General features: G+C 40.6%; 1 protein-coding gene across 3 annotated transcripts in view; it reads left to right on the forward strand.

Annotated features, from left to right (window-relative positions):
• The first annotated feature begins 243 nt into the window (after positions 1-243).
• The window catches only part of IPCEF1 (interaction protein for cytohesin exchange factors 1), a 167,928-nt gene continuing 147,637 nt past the window's right edge, over positions 244-20,534 (forward strand). The window contains exons 1-3 of one of the 3 annotated variants that reach the window (XM_025294347.3): positions 244-388; positions 10,117-10,559; positions 10,780-10,890. The gene's annotated coding sequence lies outside the window, so the exon portion shown is untranslated. The remainder of the gene's footprint in view (positions 389-10,116; positions 10,560-10,779; positions 10,891-20,534) is intronic. The other 2 variants (XM_006074356.4, XM_025294344.3) reach the window with 2 other exon arrangements.

The following is a 20,534-nucleotide window of genomic DNA, read 5'->3' on the forward strand; positions in this document are numbered from 1 at the left end:
CTTTGCCTCCAAAATGAGAATGCAAAACTATGTAATGTTTCCCACGTGTGTCCTGGAAATGAACATACTGAATAGTGTTTAGTGATCAATGGAGTCTGACAGAGGGGATGTAACTAATATACATGAATTGCGTCCTGTGTTTTGGAATCAAGGAAGGCTTATTAACAATAAGAAGGAAGAACAATGAGATTGGGGAAGTTAGAGATGACACTTCCTCTTCTTTTGAAAGAGCTTTATTCTCTGGCCAGCTTCTAATGGTCGTCTTGTGGAGCTGCCCGAGCTGTGGCCGCATACGGAGGAATCCTCAACCTTGACCTCAGAGTATTATGAATTTTCTGAAATCAGGGATAAAGAGCTGGTACTTGGATTTACTGTCTTTTTATTGCATGTAAGTAAAACCACTCCTTGGCTGATGTATAAAGTCATTGCTTAGGATCAAGATGGTGAAGCAATGGATACTCTGGCACTCTCTTTAAAATAGTGAGCTGTGAGTAAGATGTGACTCTTGGGATGTCATGTTTGCTCAGCTTTTCATAAACTTGCTGTTGGGAAGTCCAGTGCTACAGACACTTTTAGAGTTTTGAAGGAGAGAACTGTGAACTCTCCTTTCTTCTATTTCTGTAGTGGATGTTGTATTGATAACTGCTGGGACTGCAGACCACGGGTTTGATTTAGAGAAACAGTTTGGCATGTGTGTGGGTCCTGAGGAATTCATCTGGGAAAACACTCTGTGGCCACCCTCTTTTGAGAAGGTGTGCTCTTTGTAGAGAACCCTCCTTTGTATGCAGACTGCTGGAGGGGATTTTACTTTTAGATAAAAAGTCACAGGCTTGATAAGTTGTCTCTGTATGAAATGGGAACTTAGGTAATGTTGGTTCAGAGGTTTTTACCCAGGACGTCTGGAACGTTTGGTTTTCTTTGCTTGTGAATGTGTAAAAGAAACTTAATTGTAAGAGACAGGATTATAAGCCACCAAGGCATTGCTGAATGTAGTAGTGGAATTTATTATTATGTAGGGGCCTGTGTGTTCTTAGGCATTGTATAGTCATACACGGACTCGGATTCCTCTACAGCTAATTAAAATTTGACTTGGAAATAGAAACAGAAAGAACATGGGTTTCCTTCTGCGCACATCATGCAAGTGAGAAGAAAAAGGACTTCAGTTTGTATATTTGTTGGTATACATATTCTTTATTTTTAAACGTCTCTCTCCTCTATATATCAAGTGTCTTTTCTGAAGACAGTCCATGTGTGAACTCTTATAGGCAAGCTGCGTTAAGCAGTATGGAAATAGGAAGTTCTTTCCTGTGGGCTTGCTGTGGCAATAAGTGATAAGAAGTTACTTCATGACTATTGCCTGAGACTTTCCTTTTTACTCGCGTATCCTTTTTGAGCAGTTCACTTCTGCTTTCCACCTGCTGTGGAGGCCAGGCAGAATGAGTTGGGAACTCAAGCAAGTTTAATGGGTAAATGGTGTGTGAGAGTGAAGAAAATCCTATAAGCTCTTTGGTATTGAAGAAAATCCTACAAATGGAAGAATTACTGGACTCTTCAGTGCTCAGAACAGTGCCTGTCCCATACTAGGCTCTCAGTCAGTGTTTGTGCAATGAATGAATGATTGGGATTGTTCATAAAATGAGTGTGGTCTGGCAGTGTTTGCCTTATCTCTATGACTCAGGCACGTGAGGAAGTCCAGGTTGGAAAGGGTCAGAGTGAAGCAGGAGAGGAGAATATAAAGATGGGAAGAGAAGAAAGGGTATATAGAAAAGACATGATAAGAAACCTTAAGAGTGGTGTTATGGTGGCCTGTGTGGAGGTGTAGGGGGGGCGGAAGTGGTGGTGGGGAAGGTGGTGAGGATGTAGAGTCTGAGCTGCTGGTAGAAATGATGGTTGAGGTGGTGGTGGATCCTGGAGGTGGTGGTGGAGATAGTGGAGGTGGTGGTGGAGAGGGTGGAGGTGGTGGAGATGGTGGAGGTGGTGGTGGAGATGCTGGAGGTGGTGGTGGAGAGGGTGGAGGTGGTGGAGATACTGGAGGTGGTGGTGGAGATGCTGGAGGTGGTGGTGGAGATACTGGAGGTGGTGGTGGATACTGGAGGTGGTGGTGGAGGTATTGGACGTGGTGGTGGAGAGGGTGGAGGTGGTGGAGATGGTGGAGGTGGTGGTGGAGATGCTGGAGGAGGTGGTGGAGAGGGTGGAGGTGGTGGAGATGCTGGAGGTGGTGGTGGAGATCCTGGAGGTGGTCGTGGAGATGCTAGAGGTGGTGGTGGAGATGGTGGAGGTGGTGGTGGAGATGGTGGAGGTGGTGATGGATACTGGAGGTGGTGGTGGAGATACTGGAGGTGGTCGTGGAGATGCTAGAGGTGGTGGTGGAGATGGTGGAGGTGGTGATGGATACTGGAGGTGGTGGTGGAGATCCTGGAGGTGGTGGTGGAGATCCTGGAGGTGGTGGTGAATACTGGAGGTGGTGGTGGAGATGCTGGAGGTGGTGGTGGAGATGGTGGTGGATACTGGAGGTGATGGTGGATACTAGAGGTGGTGATGGAGATGGTGGAGGTGGTGATGGATACTGGAGGTGGTGGTGGAGATCCTGGAGGTGGTGGTGAATACTGGAGGTGGTGGTGGAGATGCTGGAGGTGGTGGTGGAGATGGTGGTGGATACTGGAGGTGATGGTGGATACTAGAGGTGGTGGTGGAGATGGTGGAGGTGGTGGTAGAGATGGTCGAGGTGATCATGGAGCGAATGGTAGAGGACATGATAGAGCTGGTGATGGAAATGGTGTTGAAAGTGGTGATAATGGAGAGCGGTGTTGGTGAAGGTGACGGTAAAGATCCATAGATGTGATGGTAGAGATGATAGTGGTGGCGATGGAGGTGGCGGTGGAAGAAGTCGTGAAGTGGAGGTGATGATGGGGGGTAGTGTGATGTAGTCGGGAAACAGTTTGGGGGTTAGACACATCTGTTCATAGTCTGTATCCACCACTTACTAGCTCTATGACCTCTGAACCTTCAAAGTGATAATTATAATAAAATGAGCTTTTTGTGCTGTCATGTAAGGATTAGAAATGCAGTTGCACAGTGCCTGCCATCTCATAGATCTTTACCAAATGGCAATTGCCAACAAATTTTCTTCCGTTTTTAAAACTCTATGGTCACACTTACAAATTTAATCACCAATTTATCTTTTCTTTATTTTGTGCTGTTTTCTAAATTCATATAGGTTTCTCAAGAGGCAGGTCTTGAGAAGGCAGGTGGTCTGGTATTCCTATCTCTTTCAGAATTTTCCACAGTTTATTGTGGTCCACACAGTCAGAGGCTTTGGTATAGTCAATAAATCAGAAATAGATGTTTTTCTGGAATTTTTGATGATCCAGAGGATGTTGGCAATTTGATCTCTGGTTCCTCTGCCTTTTCTAAAACCAGCTTGAACATCTGGAAATTCATAGTTCATGTACTGCTGAAGCCTGGCCTGCAGAATTTTGACCATTACTTTATGCACCTGACCTGCCTCTTGAGAAACCTATATGCAAGTCAGGAAGCAACAGTTAGAACTGGACATGGAACCACAGACTGGTTCCAAATAGGAAAAGGAGTACGTCAAGGCTGTATATTGTCACCCTGCTTGTTTAAGTTATATGCAGAGTACATCATGAGAAATGCTGGGCTGGAAGAAGCACAAGCTGGAATCAAGATTGCCAGGAGAAATATCAATCACCTCAGACATGCAGATGACACCACCCTTAAGGCAGAAAGTGAAGAGGAACTAAAAAGTCTCTTGATGAAAGTGAAAGAGGAGAGTGAAAAAGTTGGCTTAAAGCTCAACATTCAGAAAACTAAGATCATGGCATCTGGTCCCATCACTTCATGAGAAATAGATGGGGAAACTGGATACAGTGTCAGACGTTTTTTGGGAGGCTCCAAAATCACTGCAGATGGTGATTGCACCCATGAAATTAAAAGACTCTTACTCCTTGAAAGGAAAGTTATGACCAACCTAGATAGCATATTGAAAAGCAGGGATATTACTTTGCCAACAAAGGTCCATCTAGTCAAGGCTATGGTTTTACCAGTAGTCATGTATGGATGTGAAAGTTGGACTGTGAAGAAAGCTGAGTGCTGAAGAATTGAGGCTTATGAACTGTGGTGGTGGAGAAGACTCTTGAGAGTCCCTTGGACTGAAAGGAGATCCAACCAGTCCATCCTAAAGGAGATCAGTCCTGGGTGTTCATTGGGAGGACTGATGCTAAAGCTGAAACTCCAATACTTTGGCCACCTCATGCGAAGAGTTGACTCATTGGAAAGGACTTTGATGCTGGGAGGGATTGGGGGCAGGAGGAGAAGGGGACGACAGAGGATGAGATGGCTGGATGGCATCACTGACTCAATGGACATGAGTTTGAGTGAACTCCAGGAGTTGGTGATGGACAGGGAAGTCTGGCGTGCTATGATTCATGGGGTTGCAAAGAGTTGGACATGACTGAGTGACTGAACTGAACTGGACTGAAATTTCATAAAATAAGCATGATTCATGAATTATTGATTAAAAATAAATTTTATATGCCTAGTTTTCAAGATTGTTAAATACATGATAGTGTATTAAAAAGACCATCAATAAAATGATGTTTATGAAATATTGTGATATACTAAGGTTAAATTAATAAAAAGAAGAAACAACTTTCAGCTAAGTAAAATACTTAGACTGAGGTAAATATGTTAATGCATTAACATGTAATTAATTTGGTTTATGGGCTTCCTTCATAGCTCAGTCGGTAAAGAACTTGCCTGCAATGCAGGAGACCCAGGTTCGATTCTTGGGTCAGAAAGATCCCCTGGAGAAGGAAATGGCAACCCACTCCAGTATTCTTGCCTGGAGAATCCCGTAGTCAGAGAAGCCTGGCAGGCTATAGTCAATGGGGTCAGAAGAGTCAGACATACCTAGGGACTACACCACCACCACCAATTTGGTTTATAGCTGATGATAGTTTTATTTGTCTTCAAGCTTTTCTATTTTTTTTCCAAATTTTTCATTAGTGAAGCATATTGAGACTACCCTAATAATCTGAAAACAAAATAAATGTGGAGTTAAAAAAATCAACACAATTTTAACTCTCTTAATCTTCCACTGAGTAGTTTTTAGTTATAGTGTGCTAAACTTTGTGGTTCCTTGCAGTTGAATTGACATGATTTATATTATTTAATCTTCATTGGGAATTTCCTTTGAGATTAAGTCTGGTGCAGAATTGTGTGAGAGCTCTAAAGTGAGAATAGTGAACTAGATCCCCTCTGGGGCTGACTAGTCTACTTGGTTCCTGGAATAACATGAAAAAAGGCTATTTTCTCTAGATGATTTATAACTGCCTCTGAAGCTGTATTGGGTAACATTCTAGCAAGTTCAACAGTCAGTTGGATAGTTCTAAATTAAGTTTATATCTGCTGTCATAAGAGTAACTTATTTTTAAGGGAATATTGACTTGTCTTTTTCATCTTGGTATACCTGGGGAGAGATCAGAAAAATATTTTTGTAGAGTAGCAAATATTTCTTCTTAGGATCTTGGCCATCCCACTCAGTACTGACCTGTTACTGTGGAGGAGGCCCTTATCAGAGACTTAACCAAAATCATTGATTTTGGCTTATAGGCACTGGAACACATCTCCTGTCCTCATGTTAGAAATGATCAAGTGAGAGATTATTGGCAAAGAGGCAAAAAAATGAACAAATATCAGCAAAAAAACAGATTTCTTAAACTGACACGGGAGTTGAAATAGAAGGCATTGAAATGTGAAAAGTTAACAAGTTTAAATGCATCCCCAAATTACTAGAATATGGAAGAACTCTTAAAAAATTTCTGAATAAAAAATGACCACTTCTTTAGCAAAAACTGAAATTTAGATTAGGGATGAAAGAACTAAACCAAACAGACAGTGAACCTTCTGCCCAGTTGTAAAACCCAGGTAAACCCAGTCAGTATGCAATGCAAATTGAACTAGAAGTAGCAACGTGGTAGACTTTGGAACGGATGGTCCATAGCATTTACTGAATGTTCATGTGTGGAGTTGAATACAACTCCGAAGATATTGGATACAAGATATTGAATACAAACCAAAAATATTGTTGAACAAGGCACTGTAATCAACACATTTATTTTCACATGAACAATTGTCAAAGCAATCTGTTTTCAAAACAGTCCTGGGAAATACTAAGAGCACTGCTGTTATGTCCATGAAGTTGAAGCTTCAAAAGTTAAAATACCCTAAAAGCACTCGGCTAGGCAGGTACAGAGACAGGATTCAAGCCCAGATCTTTGTGCATTTCTGAGCCTGTGGCCTAACTACCAGTGTACATGACATTGCATTGATTTCATTTGCATTCAATATTTTCTTATATAAGTAGTGAACTGAGGCCAAGAATTGGGAGACCAAGGGGGAGTATGAGCAGATTCACTTTCTGCTTTGAAATCTCCTTAACTGACATTCCTTTCTATTTCTTGGTTGAAGAGTTAATGGAAAGGAATTTTTCTTTTTGGTGGGGGCACTCCCTGTCCTGACCTGACTGCATGTATGTGGTTGTCAATGTAGCTACTTCTTGGTGGTTGTGTTTAGTTGCCGAGTCATATCCGACTCTTGTAACCCCATGGACGGCAGCCCACCAGCCTCCTTTGTCCATGGCAAGAATACTGCAGTGGGTTGCCATTAGGCTGACCTAAAGTGTTACTTTGCCACAAAGGTCCTTCTAGTCAAGGCTATGATTTTTCCAGTGGTCATGTATGGATGTGAGAGCTGGATGTATGGATGAAGAAAGCTGAGCGCCGAAGAATTGATGCTGTTGAACTGTGGTGTTGGAGAAGACTCTTGCGAGTCCCTTGGACTGCAAGGAGATCCAACCAGTCCATCCTAAAGGAGATCAGTCTTGGGTGTTCATTGGGAGGACTGATGCTGAAGCTGAAACTCCAATACTTTGGCCACCTCATGTGAAGAGTTGACTCATTGAAAAAGAGGGACTGGGGGCAGGAGGAGAAGGGGACGACAGAGGATGAGATGGCTGGATGGCATCACTGACTCAATGAACATGAGTTTGGGTAAACTCTGGGAGTTGCTGACGGACAGGGAGGCCTGGCGTGCTATGATTCATGGGTTTGCAAAGAGTCGAACATGACTGAGTGACTGAACTGAACTAAACTGAAAGGATTATGTAGGGAGTACTTCTCAACCAAATGGAACCAAAGGAGTCTGGAGAGCCAGTGGGCTTCAGGACTTTCAGAACCATCCTTGGATAGTCTGTGACTTTCATCAAGAGACATAACACTTGACCATCACAAGGGTCCCTCCTGTTGCTCTTTTGTAACAATGTCCTATTTAATTTGAAAAATCCAGTTTCTTTGTTGAGTGTCAGTGCGCCCATAGTAATGATACTACATGTTAGGCCCTGTTTATTAGTGGGAACAGCACAGATGAAGAGGTTAGGAGGCCTGAGTATTCTGCCTGTGGCAGTATAAAGGTTGTGTGATACCAAGCAAGGCCTTTAACTTCTTTGCACTTGAGTTTTCTCATCCAAAAAACCTGAGATAAAAATACCTATCCGGTTTGTTTTGTTGTGTGGACCAAATGCAATTAAGTGGAAATGCTTTGAAGAAAACGAAAACATTATAAACCAATGGGGCCTTCAGTCTTGGCTCAGATTTTATTATCTTACCATGTAGAGACTCAGTTGGTATATAAGAGCTTTACAGGCAAAAGAGGATTGGATGAAAGGTAGTAGGGGGTATAATGAGTTAAACTGTGCCTCCTCCCCCAAGGGAAAAAACCTGCTAAAGGTCTAACCTCCAGTACCTCAGAGTGTGGTCATATTTGGAAATGGAGGAGTTGTGGATGTGATTAAGTTAAAGTCATAATGAAAGGAGCCCAGATCCAAGCAGACTGATGTCCTTATAAGAAGAAAGCCTTGTGAAGCTGGAGGTAGCCAGGGAGAAAGCCATGTGATGAGGCAGACAGAGATCTGAGTGATGAAGCTGCAAGCCAGTGGTCACCAAGGAATGGCCAGCCCCCCAGATGCCTTGGGGAAAGCGAGGAGGAATTCTCCCCTGTGGGTTTTATGGTGAGCGTGGCCCTGATGACACCTTGATTTCAGACATCTGGTCTCCAGGGTTACGAGAGAGTAAGTTTCTGTTATTTTAAGCCACTCAGCTTGTGGTCTTTTGTGACTATAGCCCTAGGAAACTAAAGGGAGTAAAGAGTAAGAGTCATAAACTCATCTAATTGCTGGCAAGTGCTTCTAGGGACCAAATCCAGCATGACTCATTTCTCTGACTTTAACCGGTGGCACTGGACCTCAAACAGTAGATCCACTTCATCACTGAATGGGAATGAATACAGACACTGAACAATGGGGCACATTAACAAAATGGAAATTAGGCTATTGTGAAATCTGTAAAAGAGCCTCCTCTCATGAGTTGAGTCTAGTTGGGGATTCCAGATTATTATACTGTTGTGGTCATCTACTAGATATGGAAAATGAGTGTCCGTTTGAGAGGATGTTTATTTCCTCAAGCTGTACAGCAAAAGAAAAGTTCAAATATTCTGAACTGGAAAATGATGCAATGTGATAGTGTTGTGGTCCAAACATAAAAACTCAAGACTTCAATCTAAACATATAGCGAAGAGAGACTTCCCAAGTCATGGATGTTGGGTCATTTTAGTTCTTTCATCTATGATTGTTGATCCCTTTGATACATAAGGACTTCCCTGGTGGCTCAGACGGTAAAGCGTCTGTCTACAATGTGAGAGACCTGGGTTTGATCCCTGTGTTGGGAAGATTCCCTGGAGAAGGAAATGGCAACCCACTCCAGTACTTCTTGCCTTGAAAATCTCATGGACGGAGGAGCTTGGTGCAGGCTATTCATGGGGTTGCAAAGAGTTGGGCACGACTGAGCGACTTCACTTTCACACATAAAATTAGTTTGGTATCGCATAGCTGTTTTAATGGCAGCATAAAGAGCCAGGGTTTTAAGTATATTCTTGGGTTTTTCTGCAACTTAAGAATCTCTTACTTCCTCTTTTCAGTCAGTCCAGTTTAAATTACCCTAATCCCGATTACCATAATTATCCCTAGCAGGACAACATTCTTATAGCAGGAAAACATTACTGTAGGTTGGCTAGTTCATTTAATCTATTCAAAACTAAAAATATCTTTTTGTTCCTCCTCTTAATTTATTAATAATCAATTTTCTTTAGACTTGTTATTAATTTTAGGTAATTTCTTTCAAAATGCTCAATGGAAATTTGTGGCTGGTTAGATTCTTTCACATTGAACAAATTAGAATTTCTTTTTTTCCCCTGACTTTCACAAAGGGAAAAACTTCCTTAGGAGTTTGGTGTACTAATCTCTAATATTACCTAGGAATAGAACATTTAACCATTTATAGACAAATTTTTATATCGATACCAAATATATCTAAAATAGGAAAATACAAGACCTCTCAGAAAAAAGGAAAGAAATGGAGCTGGCTCAAAATTCTTCCCTGGAGTCTCAATTTAACATTATCCACTCCCACAGAATATAATTCGGTGTAAGGTGTCATTTCTCACCCAGAAGACACTTGGCTATACTAAGTCACGTTTGAAGGAGGAAACCTTTAATTCTTTTAAAAAAACTGAGAAAATGACTGGGAACATGAAAACCATGCTTTTTATGGTTACAAAGCTACTTGTTTATGATTATTCTGTTTGGATAACTCAGAGTATAAAACCATATGGGGGATGTTTGCACTAGTTTTTCTGGTCTGATGACTACATGTTACCTCTTTCAACTTCTTGAAACTTCTGTGAGTTTAGCAAACTAATGGTTGTGGCAGGAACATTTAATTCATTGACTTGAAGTACAGGTCAGTTATAACAACTTTGTTCTTTCTACCTGTTAAAAGCCTAAGGCAAATTACGCCAAAAGCCTTATTTGCTGATTCCTTGTTGAACCATGAATCCAAGCCTCTCTTATGATCCTGATAAAATAGACAAAGAATTGTTCTTACTCATGAATGTAAATATTAATCATATAATATGATGAAAAGGCCATGTTTGAATATTTAACATTCACCAAGAGCCTTTTGGATATCTCATGTTTTCCAGGGGTTTTACTGCAAAAGAACAGACATGATCACCTTTTAAGTTCCCTTATCATCATGTGAATTAACATTAGTTTCCCTGGTTCGAGTCAGCTACAGCCATTCTGTCAAAGAGAAGGCTCTGAACTTGAACTCTCCTGGTGAAACTTGGCCAGGATTTTCCAGCTCGAGCTGCATTTCACCCTGGAACACAAGCCACTGAGCTCCCTGGACTTGAATTTTCAACTTGATTAACCAACTGGAGCCGTTTTGCGTAGGCAACAGGGACTTAGAGGGAATTGTCGAGCAGGGTTGGAGGTAGCCAGTAGAGCACAATTTATTTTGTGGACGCTCACCAGCATTCCAGAGTGATGTACAGATCAGTTGCCTTGACAAGAACATCAGATCCCCAGCTATCCTGTCCCGAGAAGCCATCAAGAGGAGAGAGACCCCAGACCATTTAGCGGAGTAAGTGAGCAGAGCAAGCAAGGCTCGGCTATTCCTTCGGAAGGGACTTGCTTTTCAGTTTGGTGTTCCTGGGAGCAGCAGAGTCCTAGACGTGGGGTCATTTCCACTTTGCATTAAACACTTACTCCTCTGTGATCTATGTTGGGTGCAGGTTAGCAAGAGTCTCTTCTCGGTCCTGGATGGAGTTCAGATACTGAGCATTGCCGTCTGTCCCCCACAGCCTCATGTTTCTTACCATGGACCTGGGCCTTTTGCCAATGGATGGAAGCCCCTGGCCAGTGAGGTCTCCTCTACAGTGTTTAGAACTTCCTGGGCAGTGAGCGCCACTGAGGTGAGCTTTCGAGTGAAGCCAGAAAATAGGGTTCGTGTGGGCTCCTTGTTTCATACTGTAGTTTCTCACGCAGGCTGCATTGGTTTCCACGTTCCCAGCTGTGGAGTTGGCACTACTGTTATTACTAAGAGTTAACCTGTACTTGCTGCCTCCCAGGGAAGGTGTTAAAGGCAGTATAATCATTGTCTAATTTTCTCAATCAAATCACTCTGGAAAGTGCTACCTCCCCTTCACCTGATGAAGAAATAGTTTCAGAGAGTTTAAGAACTTGGCTCAAGGTCACACAGAAAGTAGTACAGTTGGGAGCCCAACCCCAACAAAGCCCAACCTTTGATTCTGGCACCAGAATTTAACATATGGCTGCCTTGAGGGAAGAGGGAAAAGGATGCCACGAGATTTCTTATTTTTAGATAAGGCTGATTTGTGCTTCTTGCCCTCTCCTCTCATCCCCGGGCTGGAGTATATGTCATCTAACTCCATTTAGGCCAGAGGATGCTTGTTTGGGTGAAGAGTATAATGTCAGGAGTGCTTGTCACCGATTTGCCCAACTGCTGAGGAATATCTTATTTCTAAAGACATTTCCAGATCATAGCCGAGGAGGCTTGGGACAAAGCCTCATTCAAATTGAAAAGGGGAACAAAATAGACATTAAAAGTTAGGCAGGCAGGATTTTGAGGTGTATTTGAATAGTCTCCTTTCATGGTTTCTATTTATTATAAGACCAGAAGAAGTATTTGAGAAAAAAAGATTTGTAAATACCAAATTAGATAAAAGGATAGTATAAAAAGATTTCTTTAGGCAAATACTTTGCATTCAACCTCATGCTAAATTTATATTATCAACTATCATGCTATTTACTGCTTGTTTTTAAAAATACTTATTTTTTTTAGCATACATATAATGCATCTTGATTGTCAAAATGCAAATAAACGAGGAAAAGATAAGTATTTCCCATTTTCCTACCATATTGAACTAAACATAGTTAACATTTTGGTGCAGAAATTTCAATACTTTGTCCTTTTTATTTATATGTGTGTGTATTTGAAAAAAAAAAGAGATACAACTGTACTCTGACATGTTAAAATTATATTTCTATTACATTACATGTGTTTAGAATTGAATGCTCAATATTCTCTGGCTGTTCTCCTTATGTTCGTTTGAGAGTTCATGGAAAGCTGATCAAAACAAATAAACTTGGTTGGGTTTAATTTTTAAAAATCATTAGGCTCTCTTCTCCCCTCATTTAGGGGTTAATTTTGCTTTGTCGAATCACACTTATATTGATATTTTCTAGGACAAGGTAGCTTTGTTGTCTAATACTCTTCCTAGACTTCTCTTCCTAGTTATTCATGCAAGAAACACTGTCTTCTTTTCCTCTTCCTGTTCAACCAATCAGTAGCCCCCAGGAAATCTTGGCTGTGCCCTATTCTTTTTTCTTTACCCTTACTCCCAGGTTTCTGGGCCTCTTTTTCAGGATTAGCTGGGCATATTGGACTAATCCCTCTGCTGAACCCTACCAATTGCCTTGCCTCTCAGCATGTGTCCTGTTTCCTGGTGTAAAGCAGAGATTCTCTGACTTTTTTATTTCCTTGAATGTCTTGCGTGGTCTGGGGCTTTGAGTAAATATGACAAAGTCTTGGGTTTAGCAATCTTTTTTATCATGCCGTCATTTCCAATGAACAGTCTGCTCCCCGTTCTCTTGGAGAGCTTAGAGAAAGTAAAGTGAAGTGAAAGTGAGATGGTCACTCAGTTCTGTCTGACTTCTTTGTGACACCATGGACTATATAGCCTGTCAGACTCCTCTGTCCATGGAATTCTCCAGGCAAGAATACTGGAGTGGGTAGACACATTCCCGTCTCCAGGGGATCTTCTTGACCCAGGGCTCAAACCTGAGTCTCCTGCATTGCAGGCAGATTCTTTACCGTCTGAGTCACTGAAGTTTCACCTATTGACATTTCAGTGTCCATATTTTATAAGTGGGAAAGTTGGAAGCTGTTTACTCAAAAAATGTTCTTCTACCCTTTTGTTTGTTTTTGTTTTATTTTTTGGGAAGGAGACCTCCTTCTAAATCCTAAATGCCTCTTCATGTGGAACCTCTGAGCTATGATGTCTGCAATCACCCAAGGGTGCTTGTGCACATTTTCTTAGATCAACTTTGTGCTGTCTGTGTGCAGGGCAGATAGTAATGGACCTATGGAGGAAACTGAGGCTCAGAATGGTGAAGTGACTTGTCCAAGGTCGCGAAGAGTCGGACACGACTGAGCTACTGAACTGAACTGAGGCTCTAATCTAGTCTACTGCTTCTTATAGGAGGTTTCTGCCTCTGGAGCATCCTATTGCTTTATCAGTCAGTTGTCTCTACTGATTTATCATTTAGGTAAAGTTTGATTTCAAGCCTAATTGTCTTCTGCTCCTCACTGTGTCCAAGCCTGGGTCATCCCATTGAGCAAGTATCCTTAGCTTATATTGGATGTTTCGGAAGGCCTCTCCCCACCTGTGTTGGAGGCCTGATGTCAGTGCCTACTGCATAGGATCAGACACCAAACCTATTTTGCCTCAGAGGGACCGTGGACTCCATTTGGTCTCCATTCATCACTTTATGGATAGGGAACGGAGGTCCAAAGAGCTTTTGTGATTTCTCAAGTGTGAGCAGCTCGTTAGAGGTAACGCTCAGTTCACTGCCTAGGTTTCCTGACTCCCAGACTCTCCACTGTTAAATCTGGGTTAACATGAACACTTTCTTGGAAAGGAAAAGTCTTTCAGCCGTTATGAGTTACAATGCCATTGTGTGAATTAGCCGGTTCTGAGTGGGAGCTAGTTTTGGTTGCCAAACCGCTTGGCTCATCTGTCCCACAACTTCAAGCTGATAAACACTTAGTCTAGACCCTCTAAATGTCAACTGCCCAGCAACAAAGACTGCAGCATTTATTCTTGAAGATGCGTTCAGCTTTTTTTCTGATTTAAAATGTTTTTCAGTATAATGCGGTATTGTCCTGTGTGTGTGAAGATGGTAGATTTCCCTCATTTCATCCTGCCTCTCTCCTAATACTCATCTCTCTCAAGGCTGTGCCTGTACAGGGCACTAAGGTTGAGTCTGTGACTGATAAGACATCTAAGCAAACTGGCTCATTTGAGGAGCCAACCCATGACTTGAATTTCAGTAACACACCAAAGGCCGTCAGAAAAGGAAGTCGATCTGGGTTTGGGCACTTTGGATGAGAGACAAGCCTGTATTTCCACAAGGCAGCGGCTAATGCTGGCTTTTTCATTAGAAGAAATTTCTTTCAAGTCTTTCTAATCATGATCCCCTCCAGGGCACCCCCCACCAGACCTGCTTCAAGATCAGCTGAACATGGAGATGTTGTAAGGTTTTGGGGGAAACCCCTTGCTTACACAGATCTTTACTGATCATTTTTCTTTACCTTGTAATGTGCATTTTTTTTTTTTTTTTTTTTAACAGAGCCCCTACCCAATCTCCCTTTCTCTCCTCGGGCTCTCTCATTAAGTGATAGCTTCTTTTGGGCTCGGAGGGTTATTTGTGCTGACTTTGTGCCTAGTGGTTTCCCCAGTGATTTAGCAAGCTGCACAGATGGGGCTGGGGGAGGGCGCCCAGCTGGCAGAGAAGACGTGGCAATTCAAGCAGAACTGGAGACAAAATACTTGAGTCTCCAGTTCTGTTTGCCAAAGGAGAGAAATCTCTTCAAAGTTTTCAAGGTGTTTTTTTTTTAAATCAAAAAGTTCTTAAGCACAGCCTTAAACAAAATGACCAGTTTTAGCTTCTTGATAAGCTTAGATTCTCAGATAAATATTTGTCACTCACAGGCTTTCACCAGAAGGTGAATTTGCCTCATAAAAAGTTATCAAATGTTAGGTCAAGTGTCTGTCTCATAAAGTATGAAAATGTCATGGTCCCTGATTTTTCAGTCATGTACGTCCTGCGTGCTTGCTAGGTCGCTTCAGTCATGCCCGACTCTTTGCCACCCTATGGACTGCAGCCCTCCATGGGTTTCTCCAAGTGGAGTGGCTTGCCATTTTCTCCTCCAGGGGATCTTTCTGACCCAAGGATCAAACCAACTTCTCTTATGTCTCCTGCACTGGCAGGTGGGTTCTTTATCACTAGCACCACCTGGGAAGCCCATGTTTGTTCTGCATGTGAATTAAGGAAATTGTAGCAGGATTTTCTTGGTGACAACATCACCTTTTTTAAAAAAAAGGAAACAAAGAATTCTTTCATTAAGGTTCACCTTTAGCTGGTAGACTGTTTTGGTCCAGGAAGCTTTGAAAGCAAGGCGTAACAATAAAAGTCAAGAGCTAACAGAACTTTGGAAGGCTTGGATTCATGTCTGAACATACTTGTAAGAGAAAATTCTTGGATTCGTTTTAACATTTAATCCAATAAAACTTTCTTGGGCAAAGTGTTAGCTGAAAGAGAGGCTGTAATTTTAAAAGTCCCATTGGTATTCTGTTAACAGGAAGGTTGTTTCCCATCCTATTTTATTTTGAGGAAGTGGTTTGAACTGGATCTCTTTTGTGCCATGCTTAAAAAAAATAGATATTGCATTTGTTGTTATTGGTTATTGCTGTGTTCTCTCAGAGAGGATTATCCTTAAGAGGAAACAATCTGGTAGGTAGTATTGAATTTCAGTTGTTTTAAGCACACACATGTTCAGTCTTCACTTTCTTCTTACCAGGGGACCAAGAGTGAGCTCCTTGTGACAGAGGTATGTTATGCTGTAATTCTTACCAATAGAAGCTGGAAGTTAGCTGTGAGCTAATAAGAAATATGACAACATGACTTTCTAGGGCCAGGAAGTACCCTAGAGTTTGCTGAGAGGAAAGCCAACGATTAAAAATGGAAACGTGTCCTGCTTTGAGCACAGATGATAATTTCCTCTGATGGCAGGAAATCTATTAATTAACATAGAGAAGGAAGAAAGAAACAGAGGCTCAGAGTTAAGCACAATTCTTCCTTGAAGAATTTTTTTAGGGGACTAATTTGCTTACAGGTGCTGTTACTCTCCAACATGGGGAAAATTTTTAATTGTGGGGAAACTTAATAAGCAGCTTTTTCCAGTTTATTGGCCAAGAAATCCCTTTATGACCAAACACTGAGCAAGCCTTGTGCTCATCCACTATATTTTAGAATATTGGTCTTTAGCTACTCCATCCTTTAACTAAAATATACATTTTTAATAAGTGAAGCAAATTCTTAACAGCTATAATTTTACATTTTGTTGGCATAGTTGTTCTATATCTAGAGAAAAAGACATAGAGATGCAATGGAAATGAAAACTTAGGCCACTGGTGAAAATTTTGTGTGTATGAATGATAGTAAAAGTCTTTGGGATGCTTTTAGTCCTGAATCTTCGTGACATAGTTTAGGTTTGAATTCTAAAATAATGAATAATAAGCAATAAGGGAGTGAGAGGCTTCTACACTCTCAATAAATTGTAAAACAGAGGCATAGAGGTTAGAAATGTTTTGCTCCAAGGACAATGAAGTTTTGCTGCAGCTGCTAAGTCGCTTCAGTCGTGTCCGACTCTGTGCGACCCCATAGACAGCAGCCCACCAGGCTCCTCTGTCCCTGGGATTCTCCAGGCAAGAATACTGGAGTGGGTTGCCATTTCCTTCTCCACAATGAAGTTCTAAAATAGTATAAATACATATGGAGGTATGAATCATGTATCTCTTCTTGTTTCTTCTAACTTGACGAAGCCTATCCAAATTATGCTGATGACAATTGTGTCAGTTCCATGGAATGCGTTTCTATAGTTACTATTGTATGTAAGACTCAGTATATTCCCTTACATTGAGAAGGGCACATATCCAAAGAAAACATTTGTGAAGTTGCTGTCAAAAAATAACGACTGAACAGAATTCATTAGAGACTTACATGGTTCTCCCCTCGGGACCATGTTAGAGCTGGGGACAGAGATCTATGTTGGTTTTCCATCTCCTATATTCTTAGCATTTGAACAGTGACGGACACAAAGAAATATCTGTTGAACGTATTAATTTAGCTTTTTTAAATCAACTAGTTATTTTTCATTGAAAAGGTAATACAGACATCCATTTAAAAATTTAGACTTTATATAAAGCACACAGGATGGAAAGTTATATTTACTACTCACACTGGATTTCCAGGCTCCCACTATAAAAGCAACCACCGTCACCAGTTTATGCAATGTTCTAGAATATTCTGCACATATAGAACATACGGATGTATTTCAATACATATGGAATGTATTTAAGCATAATGCATATATGTGTATATATAGATATGCATATAGATACGTATTTAGTTATTTAGCACGGGTAGAGGTGTACTATATAGATCATGCTACATCTTAAACTTTTTTCACTTAAATACTCTTAATGACGTATATTTTAAGAATTGCTTTCCAATAACTGAGCATTCATATAACATTTCCATTTTGCTTTTCATTTCTTTATGATTGAGGTTGACTGTCTTTTCATTTGTTGCAAAGCTTTCGTGCTTGTTTTCTATGAACCGCCTCTGAGTTCTTTTTTAATTTTTCTATTGGTTTAATGGTCTTTTATAACTGATTTGTAAGAGGTCTTTTTACATTAAGAGAATGAGCTCATTGTCATATGTGTTGAAATATTTTTCCCAGTTGATCATTTGTCTTTTGACTTTGCATGTTATTTTTTTCTGTGCAGAAAAAACCTTTTATGTCATCACATTCACTAATCGTTTTGGAATCTGGGTTTTGTGTATTGTTTAAAAAAACTCTCATCTCCAGAAGGAAATAAATTCTCCTATACCTACTTTTAATAGTTTTGTTATTTTATTTTATGCATTCAAAATTTTTATTTACCTGAAAGTTACATTGGTGAAACAGCTTTTTAAGATGTTTTCCACACAGCTAGTCAGTTGACTAAGGCATATCGCTAAATTTTAGCATATGGACTTTATGACCCCATGGACTTTAGCCCTCCAGGCTCCCCTGTCCATGGAGTTCTCCAGGCAACAATACTGGATTGGGTAGCCATTCTTTTCTACAGGGATCTTCATGACCCAGGGATCAAACCCAGGTCTCCTGCATTGTAGGTAGATTCTTTACCATCTGAGTCATCAGGGAAGTTCCAAACATTTGTTTAAAAAAAATTAACATTGTTATTATGGAAAATGCCCAACATATAAAAGTATATAAGGAAGATGACCTGATAAGAAAGATTTTGACATTATTAACCATATCTAAGACTGGAAATGTTTATTTCTTTTCTTTAACATTTTCAGCTACATAAATAAGAATTAACAAAGATGTTTATTTAAACTGATTTCCTGCATATTCCCCAAGAAAATAAAACAAAACAATCATCTTCATTAGGAAGACATTAGGAAAATTTTTTGTAATTTTTAAATGCCAAATATGATGATTGCAGGGAACAAAATATCAAACAGTATTGTATAAATCCATTTCCATGCTTTCTATCTTTCTGTTACTTTGTGCTCCGTGATTCTGGGGATGCCTGAAAAGTCTGACTTACTAACAAATTGCACTGATTTTCCAAGAGTCTCACTGGATTTCTGATCTTTCTTCAGTATATATATGAATAGAAGCTATTTCTTAGAAAACAGTACATCTTAGCATATTTTGTTATTTTGTGTTTCTGGTAATATTTTTTTTTATCTTATTCATTTTTCTATATACACCTAGAAGGCAATGGCAACCCACTCCAGTACTTTTGCCTGGAAAATCTCATGGATGGAGGAGCCTGGTGGGCTACAGTCCATGGGGTCGCTAGAGTCGGACACGACTGAGCGACTTCACTTTCACTTTTCACTTTCATGCATTGGAGAAGGAAATGGCAACCCACTCCAATTTTCTTGCCTGGAGAATCCCAGGGACGGGGAAGCCTGGTGGGCTGCCGTCTATGGGGTCGCACAGAATCGGACATGACTGAAGCGACTTAGCAGAGCACAGCAGAGCTAGATTTAGTGGACCGAAGGCATAATCAGTATCAAATGAGTTACATTAAAATATAATCATTGTCAGAGAATAACACAAGCCATTGACTTGGGGAAAATATTTACAAAAGGCATATCTGATAAAGTACTACAACCCCAAATATACAAGGAACTCTTAAAATTCAACAAGTAGAAAACAAACAATGTGATTAAAAAATTAGCAAAATATCTGAACATATACCTTACCAAAGATACAGATGACAAATGTGTATGAAGATACTCAACATCTTATCTTGTTAGGGAAATGCAAATTAAGACGAGGAGATACGTTTACACATCCATCTGAATGGTCAAAATCCAAAAACACTGCCAACACCAAATACCTGTGAGGATGTGGAGCAATAGGAATTCTTATACATTGCCGATGAGAATACAAAATATGTACAGCCATTTTTGGAAGTCAGTTTGTCAGTTTCCTACTAAACTAAAATATTCGTATCATATTATCCTTCAGTTGCACTCCTTGGATTTTACCTGAAGGAGTTGAAAACTTATATCCATATAAAAACCTCAATACATGTTTATAGCAACTTTATTCACAATTGCCAAAACTTGGAATCAACTAAGATGTCTTTAACAGGGGAATGGATGCATAAACTATGGTTCATCCAGATAATGGAATATTATTTGATGCTGAAAAGAAATGAGCTATCAAGTCATGAAAAGACATTGAGGCTTCTTAAGTGAATTTTACTAAGTGAAAGAAGCCAATCTGAGATTACATGCTATATGATTCCAACTATACTGTATCCTGGAAAAGGCTCAAGGAGCATTTCACATAAATGAGATCATGTTACTGCTCTGTTTATAATCCTCCATTTGAATGTATTTCACACAACTGACTGAGCCTATAAAGACATGTGGTCTGGCCCCGCTTACCTCTGATTTTGCCTTTTAATTCCCTCTCACTCATTCTGTTCCTAGCTACACTGGCCTTCTTTCCATTTCTTAAATTTATGGACACTAATTTCATACTTGGATGTTAGGAAAGGAAAAAAAAAAAACAGCTTTGTTGAGGTACGTGTGCTATGTTGTGCTCAGTCACTCAGTTGTGTCCGACTCTTGGAGGCCCCCTGGACTGTAGCCCGCCAGGCTCCTCTGTCCATGGGATTCTTCAGGCAAGCATACTGGGGTGGGTTGCTATTTCCTTCTCCAGGGGATCTTCCTGATGCAGGGGTTGAACCTGCATCTCTTGTGTCTCCTGCACTGGCAGGCAGATTCTTACCACTGTTCTACCTGGGAAGCCCTTTATTGAGGTGTGATTGATGTTTAATAAATGGCACAATTTTAAGTGTACAGTTTGATAAGCTTTAACATATATCTACACCAATGAAACTATTATCACAATCAAGAAAATGCAATCCCTCTCACCTGCCCTTCCTTATTTTCCACATCCTCAGGTAACCACTGATCTGCTTTATATTATAGATTATTTTGCATTTTCTAGAATTTTATCTTTTTTGCCTGACTTATTTTTCACTCATCATAATTGATATTCAATTTTATTTATTTTTACAATGGTTCAATATTCCATTGTGGCCTTCCCTGGTGGTGCAGATGGTAAAGAATCTGCCTGCAGGTCAGGAGACCAGGGTTCAAACTCTAGGTCAGGAAGAGGGAATGGCTATCCACTCCAGTATTCCTACCTGGA

This window comes from Bubalus bubalis, chromosome 10 (genome assembly GCF_019923935.1).
Source record: "Bubalus bubalis isolate 160015118507 breed Murrah chromosome 10, NDDB_SH_1, whole genome shotgun sequence".
In the NCBI taxonomy this organism is placed as follows: Eukaryota; Metazoa; Chordata; class Mammalia; order Artiodactyla; family Bovidae; genus Bubalus; species Bubalus bubalis.